The sequence below is a fragment of the Peromyscus californicus genome, unplaced genomic scaffold (genome assembly GCF_007827085.1).
Source record: "Peromyscus californicus insignis strain IS unplaced genomic scaffold, ASM782708v3 Scaffold_9__1_contigs__length_137607984, whole genome shotgun sequence".
Taxonomy (NCBI): Eukaryota; Metazoa; Chordata; class Mammalia; order Rodentia; family Cricetidae; genus Peromyscus; species Peromyscus californicus.
Genome location: NW_026294617.1, coordinates 53,142,672 through 53,156,186, shown reverse-complemented (window position 1 = coordinate 53,156,186; position 13,515 = coordinate 53,142,672). Strand labels below are relative to the sequence as shown.

General features: G+C 38.6%; 1 pseudogene; it reads right to left on the bottom strand.

The window, feature by feature from the left end:
* Positions 1 to 5,313: 5,313 nt before the first annotated feature.
* Positions 5,314 to 7,202, bottom strand: LOC128105409 (T-complex protein 1 subunit zeta-like; annotated as a pseudogene).
* Positions 7,203 to 13,515: the final 6,313 nt, after the last annotated feature.

The following is a 13,515-nucleotide window of genomic DNA, read 5'->3' as shown; positions in this document are numbered from 1 at the left end:
TGTAATAATTGTATTGTGTTTCTAGAATGTTAAAATAAGGATAAGTTGTCATGATACAGTCAACTGATTTTCAAGATGGTTGAGAAAAAAATGTGTGTGTGTGTATGCTTATGTTGGGAGAGATATTGAGCAAATAGAGCAAACAGATAAATTAGTGACTTAGATTAAAATTTTCATTATATATACACATGTATATGAATACACACACGCACACACACACACACATATATATATATATATAAAATGTATATAGATGTTTGTTATTACACTTTTCTAAAAATCAAAATTTCAGGGGTCAGCAAGATGATTCAAGAGGTAATGGCACTTACCAGCAAACATGGCAATCAGATTCAATCTCTTGAACCCTTAGTGTGGAATGAAATAACTGACTCCTCCCAGTTGTCCTCTGACCTTCACATACACACAGTGGTGCACACGCTTGTGCTTGTGTGCATGTGCACACGTACTTTTAGAAAAATAAGTCAAAACAAAAATTCATAGTTTTGAACATTTTAAAAATAAAAGAAGCTTGAAGAAAAAGGTATAAATGGGGTGAACTGCGTTGCATTTGCTTGCTGGGTAAACATTTCTTATCCAGGAATCTTTTGCTGATGTCTCAGATGGAGACAGACACCCCCAGGCCTGCCCTGGTAGAGTGCTCACCACCCACTGTGGTAATTGCTTGTCTACTTGTCTGCACACCTCTCCAGAGAACATGGTTCTGAAGAGTCAAGACTGTCAGAGACTGTGAGGGTTTCATTTACTGCTGCAGCCACAGTTTTTGGCAGTCCTCACCCACTAAATAATTATCAAATGAAGGAATCCATAAACTCTGTACATGGTGACAGTAGATATGCCCCAATTAAGGAAGTTTACATGGAAATTGAACAGATAATCTCAACTCATTGCTGCAAAGGTCAGGATTGTGAAATTTGAAAGTTTTTAATGAAACGCTTTTTAAGATTTAAAAACCTCTTGTATTCAATTATGTCATAATCTCTTTGTTTTCTTAGCTAATATATGCTATTGAAAAACATACGTAACATAGGTAATTAGGGGATTTTCTTATATTATCCCAAGCAATACATGTTGATCACTTTCCTCTCTTTAATCTTCAGAAGTAGCTGCAGAAACAGAGAAATACTTATGAAAAAAGATGGCGCAAAAAGGTCAGAAAATTTCTGTCTCACACTCTTTCTTTCAAGAACTATTAATGAGTTTTTGGGGAAATTTTCCTCTTGTTTGTCATACAGATTCTGTCAATACAGCTAGATCCTGGTCAGCCAATCACTATCGAAACTTACATTTCCACTGCATTCTCATTTCCCTCTGTCGATTTCAGGGTCCAGTGACTTTTTGTCAACAGAGCAGGAGGAGATGAAGAATGAGGAGTACAAGGGACTGACCGTACCTCCCGATTCCTGTGTGAAACTTTGATCAAGTATCTTAAAATGTGATTGTGTTTGAGGTCAGGTGAGGCCTTGAGAATGTAATCCAATGTGACTGGGGTCCTAGGAGACACTGGACACGAACACTAAGAATAAAGGCCATGTGTAGACACTGGAAGAAAATAACTGGAATTTTACTCCTACATCTTTGATTTGCTGTTCCAAATCACATTAGACAGGTCTGATTCCACTTTCACATGATAAACATAATACTAGAAGACTCTTATCTTGCCTTTGTTATGTCTGTAAACTAAATACAGCTGCAACCTTAACAGTTCCTTTAAGAAAAGATCTCTCATCCCGGATCATTTAAACAGCTCTTTGAGGCCCTGATTTACTCGGGTTTTCTTCATATTCATTAGCTGATAGATTTGCACATATTTCACAGAGCTTCAAATGATACAAGTTAGCAAATAACATGAGTCTTGGAAGTAATAAGAGGAAATGTTTGGAAGTCACTGAAACTGACTCAGAAATAGTGTTCATAATGGAACTGATTTTTCAATTTCTTCTTACTCTTTAACTTGTAGATCTCAGTTGTACTAATAGATGAATCAGTTTGTATACTTCCTTACCTAGTAATGTTTATAAATAAATGAGAATTGCAGTTACCAAAGGATGGAGGCAATCTTCCATTATTTCTGGGAAGAAGTAGGTTTGTTAATGAGTCATTTGTTTCTGAGGATGCTGCAGCTGGTCTTCAAGTTAACAAGGAGGAATGTAAGCTGAGTGGCCAGTTCTAGCAATTTGCTACAATATGAAACTTGGAGAACATTCTTTTTTTTTTTCAAAAAGCAATCTTTGAAAAATAGTTCTTTGAACAGATGTAAGATAGTATCTCATTGTGATTTTAATCTTCATATCTGTTACAATCAGTGATGTTGAATATAATTTTTATACTACTCAGTCTTTCTTCCTCTTTGATTTTTTTAGAACACACACACACACACACACACACACACACACACACACACACACACACATATACTTTTATTTTTTGAGAATATAATATTATCATTTTCCCTTTCCCTTTCCTCCTTACAAACCAACCCTCCCATATGCCCTTTCTGCTTTTTTTCCAAATTCATGGCCTCTTTTGTCATTAATGGGAGTTTTACACACACACACACACACACACACACACACACACACACACACACACACATGAGCATGTGCCATGTAGGGTGCTGCTTGTGTTTTCTTCTAGCAGTTTCAGTGTTTTAGGATTCAAGTTTTGTTTTTTGATGCACTTGAAATTCATTTTTTATGAAAAGTGATTCATACAGGTCTAATTTCCTTCTTCTGCACGTGGACATGCAGTTTCCCAGCATCCTTTGTTCAAGATGCTTCTTTTCTTCAATGCATGCTTTGGCATCTTTGTCAAATTACATGTTCTCATGTTGAGGTTTTCAGTTTTTTTCCATTGATCTGTATGTCTGTTTTTGTGCCCGTACCGTATGGTTTTTATTACTATGTCTCTGTAATATATCTTAAGACTTGAGGTGGTACAATCTCCAGCATTGCGTTTTGTTCAGCATTGTTTTGGGTATCTGGGGCCTTTTGTGGTTCCATATGGATTTTAGGACAGTTTTTCCTTTTTCTGTGGAGAATAAAGTAGGGATTTTGATTGATATTGAATTGAGTCTTCTAGATATTTGCAATTTTACAAAGGGTAAAATGGTAATTTTCACAATACTAGTTTTGCCGATCCATGGGATGGCTTTCCATTGTCTAGTGTCTTTCTCATGGGTTTAAAGATTTCATGGTTGAGGTCCTTCACTTCCTTGGTTAGTTTTATCCCTAGAATTTTATTTTCTTTGAGGCTATTGTGAATGCGAGTGTGTCCATGATCTCCTCTGTTTGTTTGTTGGTGGTGTATAGAAAAGCTATTTATTTGTGCAAATTTATTGTACCACATTGCTCCCACATTGCTGAATTTGCTTATCATTTCTAGAGATTTTTTTGGATATCTAATATATAGTATCATGTTATCTCCAAATAGGGATAGTTTGCATTTTTTAATTTGTATCCTTTTAATTTTCTTCTCCTGCTCTATTGGTCCAGTTAGTGCTTCAAGCACAGTATTGAAAAGCAGTGGGGACAGTGGGCATCCCTACCTCAATCCTGACTTCAGTGGGATTGTTTCAAGCGTTCTCTATTCAGGGTATTGTTGGGTGTGGGTTTCTCAGATGTACTTTTTATTGTGTTGAGGTATGTTCCCTCTAGTCATAAATCCTCTAGGACTTTTATCATGAAGCCTCGTTGGATTTGTCAAAGGCTTTTTCTTCATCTATTGAGATTATTGTGTGATTTTTTTTCTCTTTATGTCTATTACGTGGTTAATTAAATTTATTGACTAGTAAGCGTTGAACCATTCCTGCATCTCATAGATAAAGCCAACCTGATCATGGTGTGTAATCTTTTTGATGTATGTCTGTATTCTGTTTGCAAGTGTTTTACTGAGTGTTTTTGAATCTATGTTCTCCGAGGATATCGGTCTGTAGTTTCTTCTTTTATTGCTGTGTCTTTCCCTGGTTTTGGTATTAGAGTGACACTGGCTTCATAAGGGGTTTGGTAGCGCTCTTTCCATTTCTATTTTTTAAAAATGGCTTAAGGATTGGCTGCAGATCTTTAGGTTTGGTAGAATTTTACTGTAAATCCATTGGTCCTGGATTTTTAAAATTTGAAAGTCTGTTTTATTACTACTTCAATCTTCTCACTTTTATGGTCTGTTCATATTTTTTACTTCTTGTTGGTTTAATTTTGGTGTTCTAACTTAATACAGAAATTCATCCTTTGTGTGTGTGTGTGTGTGTGTGTGTGTGTGTGTGTGTGTGTGTGTGTGTTCATGGAGTACTGCTGTGGATATTGCTCTGTATAAATAAAATGCTGATTGGCCAGTAGCCAGGCAGGACGTATAGACAGGACAAGCAGAAAAGAGAATTCTGGGAAGTGGAAGGCTGAGGCAGAGAGACGCTGACAGCCACCATGATGAGAAGCAACATGTTAAGATACCGGTAAGCCACGAGCCACGTGGCAACTTATAGATTAATAGAAATGGGTTAATTTAAGATATAAGAACAGCTAGCTAGAAGCCTGCCACGGCCATACAGTTTATAAGAAATATGTCTCTGTGTGTTTACTTGGTTGGGTCTGAGTGGCTGTGGGACTGGCGGGTGAGAGAGATTTGTCCTGACTATGGGCCAGGCAGGACCAGAAAAACTCTAGCTACAGAGCACTAGTTTAAAAATACTCTTATAACATTCTGAATTTCTCTACTGTAATGTTTCCCTGTTCATTTGTGATTGTGTTAATTTGGGGCCTCTCTTTCTTTTGGTTAGTTGAGCCAAGTGTGTGTCAATTTTGTTTATCAACTTTGATTTGTTGGTTCTTTGCACTGTTTTGTTTTGTTGGTTTGTTTCCATTTCATTGATTTCTGCAATGATTTTTATTTATTCTTATTGTTGACTAGGTTTGGATTTGTTCTTGTTTTTCCAAGAGTTGTATCATTTTTTTCTCTTTGTGATTTTTTTTAACCTTTAAGTATTTATTAGAGACACTATGAAAATCATAAATTACCCAGATGTGTTTCACACTGGCAAGAATCTTACACGTTTAACGGGGTTAGTTGGCTAATTTTTTTATTTTTATTTTTTTTTATTTTTTTTTTAGTTGGCTAATTTTAAATACATCCAATAAGGAAAAGAAAATGATTCTTCTGAGCTGGGGGTCTCCTGTAGCCTGAGTTGGAGCAGAACTTCCTACAAAGTGCTAGGCTTACAGGCATGCACCACCATGCCTTGTTTAGGAGAAAACCATTATAATTTTTCAAAGAACATTTTAAGGAACAAGGTAGACAACACGTTTATCTTAATATGTAATTTTGTGTCATTGTCTCGAAAACATCTTGTTCAGTGGGTTAAAAAGGGTCCACTTTATGAGCGTATGCATATACTCAATGCAAAAAAAAATTTTTTTTACAGTATTGTAACTTGAATAGGTGTCAAATGTCCTGTTCATTTTCTTCAAACGGGAAGAGAAAATTCTTTTCCAAATCACTAGAATCTTGGACAAAACTGACCATTTTCCCCACATCATTCTGTAGTATTACAGATTCAGTTACAAGGTAGACTTCTTCAACCTTTCAGAGAGGACATTCCAGCTCTCATGATCTCATCAACCAGGAGAATGTTGGTGGCAATCACAGTACAGGAGTGCAGCAGCTGCTTCTTCACACAGTAGTTATCCCACACACCCATCTCTGCAGCCACCATTGGCTTACCTGTGTTCAAGTCCACACCTACAAGTTGACCCGATTCCGAATGCTCAGCTTGAACTTTAATGTTTCCTGAAGGTCAAAACCAGAGTTCTGCGCAAGAACCTTGGGGATAACGAGCAAGGCCTCTGCAAATGCCTGTACTCAAAGCTGCGCCCTGCCCTTCACGCTGGTATTGTATTAAATCAGAGCCTCTGCCATTGCCACTTCTACTGCCCCAGGGCCCGGGACAACACAGCCATCATCGATGGCATTTTTGACAGCCCTCAGACCATCTCTTATTGCATCCTTGATTTGAGTCAGTGTGTGCTTATTTGGTCCTTTAATCAGTAATGTGACAGAATGGGGGTTGTAACATTTATCAATGAAGGTGAACTTCTCTTCACCCAATGTATACTCATAGACAAGACCCGCATAGCCCAAACAGTCAGGATTCAGGTCGCCAAAGGAATTCAGAGCTACCCCACCACAAGCAAGTGTCAGCCTCTCCATGTTTCTCCTCTTGGCCCTGCACAAAGCCACAATGCCTTCTTTTGCAAGGGCATCTAAGGAAAAGGGGTCAATCCCCTTTTGATGAATGACGACAAATCCTTTATCGGAATCACCACAGACTTTCTTTTTCAGCTCTACTATCTTTTTAACTCTGTCTTCAATGAATTTTCTTTCAGCCTTCACTAGTTTTCTCTCTCTTCCGCACTCTTGTAAAAAACCCCAGAATTCCCTTCTGTTTTCTCATATTCTAAGGACACGTTGCATGTGAGGATGTAGGCATTTTCTACTCTTTTTTTCATATCAGGATGCCATGCTCCATGATCCAAAACAAGCCCTCTGATTAAGCTTGTATCAGTTTCAGATTTATATTTCATCTCCATGATCTCAACCATGAAGAGGTCAATGGATTCATCTTTTTTCTTAATGGCCAAAATGGAGTCCACAGCCTTAACCACAGCCTCGGTTAAGACATCTGCAAGTTCAGCATGAACTTTAGTTCACAGAGATGTTCTGGCCACATCGATCAGGGTTTCTCTGTCCATCTCTTTGCTTACTTTGACTTGTTCCAAAAACTGGAGTGCCTTTTCCTTCGCAGCTTCAAAACCTTCAGTTATTATCCTGGGGTGAAGACCCTCAGAAATGTAGAGGTCGGCCTGCTTCAGCAGCTCCCCGATGATAAGGACATTGGACGTGGTGCCATCTCCAGTGATGTCATCCTGGGCTGTAGCTACTTTTGCTATTAGAGAGGCTGTTGGGTGTTGGATTTGCATTTCGTGAAGCAGCACATTGCCATCTTTAGTAAGCTTGATGTCTCCAGCACCAGAAACAAGCATCTTCATGGTGCCTTTAGGCCCCAAGTTGGTCCTGAGAACATCCTGCAGGCCCCGTGCCGCGCTGATGTTCACTGCCAGCGCTGTCTGCGCCCGGGCCACCTCGGCTTTGGGATTTAGGGTCTTCACCGCCGCCACGGCTGGCCTAGCTCAGGGAGAGGCTCTATGCGGGTCTTCTCTCTCTCTCTCTTTTTTTTTTTAAAGATGTAGGCACTTAGAGCTGAAAATTTTTCTCATAGGACCATTTTAAATGTGTCCCAAAGGTTTTCTTCTGTTGTGTTTTCATTTTTATTTGATTCCATGAAACTTTATTTCTCTCTTGATTTCTCCTTTGACTCATTCGTCATTCAGTAACGAGCTTTTTAATCTCCATGAGTCTGTATTTACTAGAGATTTGTTTGCTGTCCATTTTAGGTTTTATTGCATTGCAGATAGGACACATGGAGTTGTTTCATTCTTTTTGAAGTTGTGAAAATTTGATTTTTGTCTCAAGATGTGATCTGTTTCAGAGAAACTTTTGTGTGTTGATGAGTAGGATGTACTTTATTTGGTGTTTAGGTGGAATACTTTATAGATATCTGTTCAGTCTATTTGATGCGCGATGTCATTTAATTCTGATATTTCTCTGTTCAACCCATCCTATCTAGCCTGGGTCCTACATCCAATTGCCTGGCTTAGTATGGCCACCCTGCCTGCACTGCAATCAATGTCTAGACTTCTGTCAGGAACCACCCTGACAACTTCTGACCCGTAGGCCCCCTCCATGTCACATCCAACCTCTTCATCCAGAGAGATCCTGTACATGCTTCTTTAGAGTCCAGACCATTCTTTTTATATTATACAATGAGACTTAGAAACTAAGATGTCAGTCATCACTGTGTGCATTCTTACCAGGTGATATAATCAGCGAACAGGGATATGAAAAAAATATCCACAATTGCCCATGATAATACACTATCTTATTTTTTTCCTTATCTTTCTCTCTTCTCATACACACACACACACACACACACACACACACACACACACACACTTTTGGTTTTTCAAGACAGGGATTCTCTGTATAGCCCCATCTGCCCTGTAACTCTCTCTGTAGACAACGCTGGCCTCAAACTCAGAGATCTGCCTGTCTCTGCCTCCTGAGTGCTGAGATTAAAGGTGTGTGCCACCACCACCCGGCTTTCTCTCTCTTTTAAAGAAAGAAGCATGGCTTCATGTGGACACACATTTCAACATCATAAATTTTACTCTAAATCCTTTTCTCTTTATTTAAAGTCCCTTCTTTTTTCTACAGTAAAAAAAGCTAGCTCTAAATACCTATGAGTACTCACTTGTTTATCCCTGCTCTGCATATACAGCCATTCAAGGATTACTAATCCTGAAACTCAGGAGACAAAGAAGCTCACACCCATGCTCAAAAGCACACTAGATACTGCTCTTTGTCTTCAATTTAGTATATTTGGTGAGACTGGTGTCTTCAGGGTGATCCGGCTGTAAACTAATTTGGTCTATCTAGTGAAAACACTGTTTTAAGTTTTCTTGGCACCGACAAGTTCCTTCCTTGCACACCATAGTGCAATTATGAGATTTGTTATGCTCTTAGATTCACTTGTCATAATCTGTACTGAGATTCTGGTTCTTTCTATATCTTAGTTGATATTTTAAAAAATACTCACATAGGAGAATTGAGCGTGACACACAGGTCTAGGTATTTGATGAATGCAGAGTTGTGTATACAGCACCATAGTTCCCCATACAACGGCTTCAGAGTCCCCAGATTACCTTGGGCTGCCTCCTTGTGCTTACCCTCAATGTCTGTTTTTACTGTTGGATCTTCACACTTTCACTTCCTATTTTTGTGTTCTGTGTATCGATGGTGCTAAGCAGACACTAAGTGAATGTGGTATAATCGATTTGATAACAGTTAATATTTAATTAGGACTAAACAAAAGTTGAGTCCGTAAATGAATTTGCCAATGGGTAGATACATATGACAAATGTGATGTAAGCTGTCACTTTCATTTGAAGTTGTCACTTAAATGTTGCTGTTAACAAATCGTATCTCAAAAGTGCATCTGCATTGAAATAATATACATTTATTTATTATATGAGTCTATGGGTCAACTGGGTTTTGAGGTCTGGACCAGGTGTGAATGGCTTTTAACTTGTTCATGTGCCGGTGGTCAGCTGTCTGGTTAGCTGGAGCCAGTCTGATCTATAATGGCTTCCCTCATCTGGTCATGCGAGGCTGAATGTTTCATAGCGTAGTCACAGAGTGCCAAGACAGTTATTGAGTTGAAGTGTGCAAGGCCTCTAATTTCTAGACTCAGAAATGTACAGCATCATTGCTTTGTATTCTAATTGCAAATCAATTCAGATTCAAGATGAAATAGCAAGGCAGGTGAGATGGTGCACACCTATAATCTCTGGCCTCTGGAGGTAGGGGTCAGAGACTCACTGAAACCTTGAGGCCAGTCTGGGTGTATGGTGAATTCCAGGCGAAGCATGCTTACATAACAATACCATCCTTCAAACAAAAGAAAAGAAAGAAAAGAAAAAAAAAAGAAAAGAAGAGAAAAAAAATCTGAGGTAAGAGTGATAATACTTTTACTTTGGACAGGATTTTCAGTGTCAGGTTTCAAAGAACATAGATAGAGCAGTGTACCATATAGGTATATAAGCATATTTGATTTTCATAAACATCTTAAATATAAAGGCCAAAATCACTTTCTCCTGTGCTGTAAATGATCTTGTGTGTTTATGTTTCATGCCCCCTTCTCCTCACTCAAGTACATCTTTAATAAATTTTATTCAGAAAAGTTGGTAAGAAAATTCCATATGAAAACTGACTATTGATGTGTGAGTGGAACTTAGTGCCAGGGTGCTTTCCTGACATATGAGGCCATGAACTCTATCCTGACACCATTTGGTCTTATGGGGGGTGGTTCATGAAGAGTAAGCGAATAATTCCTATTTGTTATTCACCCTTCCCCTCTTTGCCAGCCCATTACTTATGTCCCTTCAGGTTGAATTAAAATGTTTTTAATCTACACATATATAGAGAGAAATAGTCATGCACAGTCACAAGTGATAAAATGAAACCTGTCAGAAAAGTGGAATTCTAAAGTGAAGGCAACTTCTGTGAATGTAAAGGCACCTCCTACATTCTGTTTCTCTGCTGCTTCAGTAGTCCTAAGTGTATGGACACTGTTACATGTGTAGATTAAGTGACTTGGTATGGCATTGTTTCTAGTATTGAGCCTTTTCACTGTGCTTGTTTCAGCCCTGTGCAGGTTTTCCTAATTCCCCTTGCGCTGCTCTTCCTTCCTTGTCCTCACACCCAGTGGCAACTTCCAGTAGTGTGTCGTCAGTGTTGCTTTAATGGTTATCATGAGCACTGAGCGCTGATGGAGAACAAGCCCAGCCCGACACATTCTGTCAATCTAGAATACTTGAAAAGGAGTGCTTAAATTGAGGCCCCAAAGTTTGATTTTTACTTCAAAACACTTTTTGTTGGTTTAAGCAAACTGCTGGGTACAGATGTTTCGAAGGCCTTAGACAGCCTCGTGGAAATTCAGCCCATCTTCTATAAAAATGTGTTGGAAGAAGGAATTGACTCACACAGTCCAAACAGGTGTGCCAGGCAACACATTTAATGAAGTTGCTAAATTTTGATTGTGCAAAACAAGACTCCAGTCGGGGGAAGAAAGCAAGAGAGATGATAGCTATGTGATTTGCAACAATTGCAGTATGTATGGTATCTCTGTCTATAGGGAACAATGAATTATTCTAATAAATCCTGTGTCTATCATAGAGAAGGAAAAACTCCTTAACTACATTTAATAGTGTTAGTTTAGAGGCAAATGATATTAAAATGGCTGCACATTTGGGAATAAAAACAAAAATACCTTACACTTAAAATCTTTTAGACATTTGCTAAAAAGGTAATTCTTATGATAAAACCACTCAGGAATAGCACCTTTCGGGAAAGAATGAGGAAAGCGACCGAGGTAGCATGGTAGCTGAGTCTACTGGGGTAAACGTGTCTGTGTTTTTCATCTGGGCTCAAGGGATTTTTCTGCGGGTCCTCTCAGAAGCTGTCATCTGGAATTCAAGCTCATGAGACTCTGCTCTCCTCATTCCTGTTTGCCATATCCACAGCTGATCTGTAAGGTCAGCTCTAATTAAATCTACATATTAGACACATTACAAAGAGTTCCAAACAAAGGCTAAATGACTACTCTATAATATTAAGAAAGAGAGAGGGGAAGGGAGGTAGGTAGGGAGAGAAAGAGAGAGAGAGAGAGAGAGAGAGAGAGAGAGAGAGAGAGAGAGAGAGAGAACACTGTAAAAGGCATTTCACTATTTTTTGGTTATCCCATTATTGTGGATATAAAGTCAGAAACATGGAAAGAAATCAGACAAATGGGAAACAGAACACGGCAGATACGTGCTTATGTCTACAATGCTTCTTACTCTTGTTCCCACAAACAGAAGTCAATACAGATTCAATGACACCATTTTAAGGATTTTAAAAAAGAAAACAGACATAGTGCATGTGGGATTAAATTTCTTAGAATTCAACTTTCTTGAACCCGTCATTCTTTTACATAGAAGCAATTTGAGAATACTATATCTACATAGTTATTACATGATGTTTCTCCAGGTGTTGGTTGAATTTTATGGCTAGTACAAGTTAAAATATGTAGTTGTGCGATGATTAAGTGGTTAAGAGTATCTACTGTTCTCAAAGAAGATCTACATTTGGTTTCCAGCACCTGTAGGATGGTTCATAACTGTCTATAAATCCAGTTCAAGGGATATGGCACCTTTTTACGGACTCCTAAATGCCTGTGATACACGTAAACTCATGCAGCACACTCATATGTACAAAATAAAAAATAAGTACATTTTTTTAAAAGTTTGCAAATTCTGAGATCATAAGAATGTTTGCTTATTAGATTGTTCAGATGTTTAGTTTATCTCTTTTGAGGGTACTTAGGAACAGAAGCGTAACTACAGAGACATCACAATTTCCTAAGGAGGATATTTTAATATAACACTTTAGGGGGAATGAAATACCAGAGAAAATCCTATATGACAGCATACTACTGGTCTTACTGTCTGTCTCTCTGTGTATGTCTGTCCTCATGCCTTATCTTCTGCTTCTCAGTAGTTCAGTGATGACACAGGTCTCAGCTTTTGTAGTCTTTTTCTATGGCCGAGGAAGTAGGATCTTTTTCAAAATATCTGATGAGGGTGGTTCATGCAGCACAGAGGGATTTGGGCTGCCTGAGGGATGACAGGAAATGTGAGTCATATTAGTAGGCTTTATTTTGTACTTCAGGAGATGATGGCTAGAGAAGGGACCTGGGATTTATTGCCCCCTCTGTGATGTATCTAAATTTCTGTGACTTGACCCACAAATTATTTTGGTGATCTTCACCAGCAGTACAAAGTGGTCTGGTTGTAGAGCGGGTCTCAGGGCTATTGTGTTCTAATAAAGGGTTTATGAAGTGGGGACGTAATATTTACCATTTGTGGGTGCTCCATACTTCGTGCACACTGGGAAGAGCTTATTTTTCTCTACTGAAATCTACTCTTTCCTTTAGTGTAACCACATATGTATGTCAACAAGAAGTTAGTTCCTTGGAATACCAAATGATAAGGTCAGAGCATACATTTGACAATGAATACAAAGTTATATGAATATAATGTGGTTTAAGTACATGCAATATCTATACTGGAGAAAGATCAAACAGAAGAAAAATCTTAGGAAACATCTGTTACACTTAGGAGCCCTGCTTCCCTTCCTTCAGAATTTCTGACTCTTCGATGAAAGTTTGTTGCCTTATCGTCCACACAAATGAAAATCCATCACTTTTCATTGAATTTACTTACATTTTGAAAATCTTCTTAGATGATTTGACTATGAAAACCTTGTGGCTTTATTATACATTTTTCTTTGATATTGTATCGTGTTGGCGGCACTACGGCACAGAGCAGAGTCGGCAAACGGCATTCAGTAGGTCAAATGTGCTCACACCTGCTTTTGTACCTAAAGCTGCACTGCAGCACAGCCACGTCTGTTTATTCATGTGGGGTCGGTGTCTGCATTCACGCCACAATGGCTGGGCTGAGGAGTTGTGACAGAGACCATCTGGCCAGCAAAGCCTAAAATATTTACTATCCGGCCCTTTGTAAGAACCTCACTGGCTACCGGAGCGGCAGAAGAGTTGCTTCCCATGTTTTATACATAACATACACGGCTCTCTTTCAAAGTGTCTTTCAAGAGGTCTTTGGGGATAAGCTTCTTTTTATCACAATGCTACCAAGCTTTTTTTTTTTTTTTTTTAAATTTCTGCTACTTTGAAAGTATTTCATTTTAAATAATTTCAGCAAATTATTCAAATTTAGCATCACAGTGAATCTAAACATTAAGTTAAACATTAAGCTAAAGGGTGGGTGA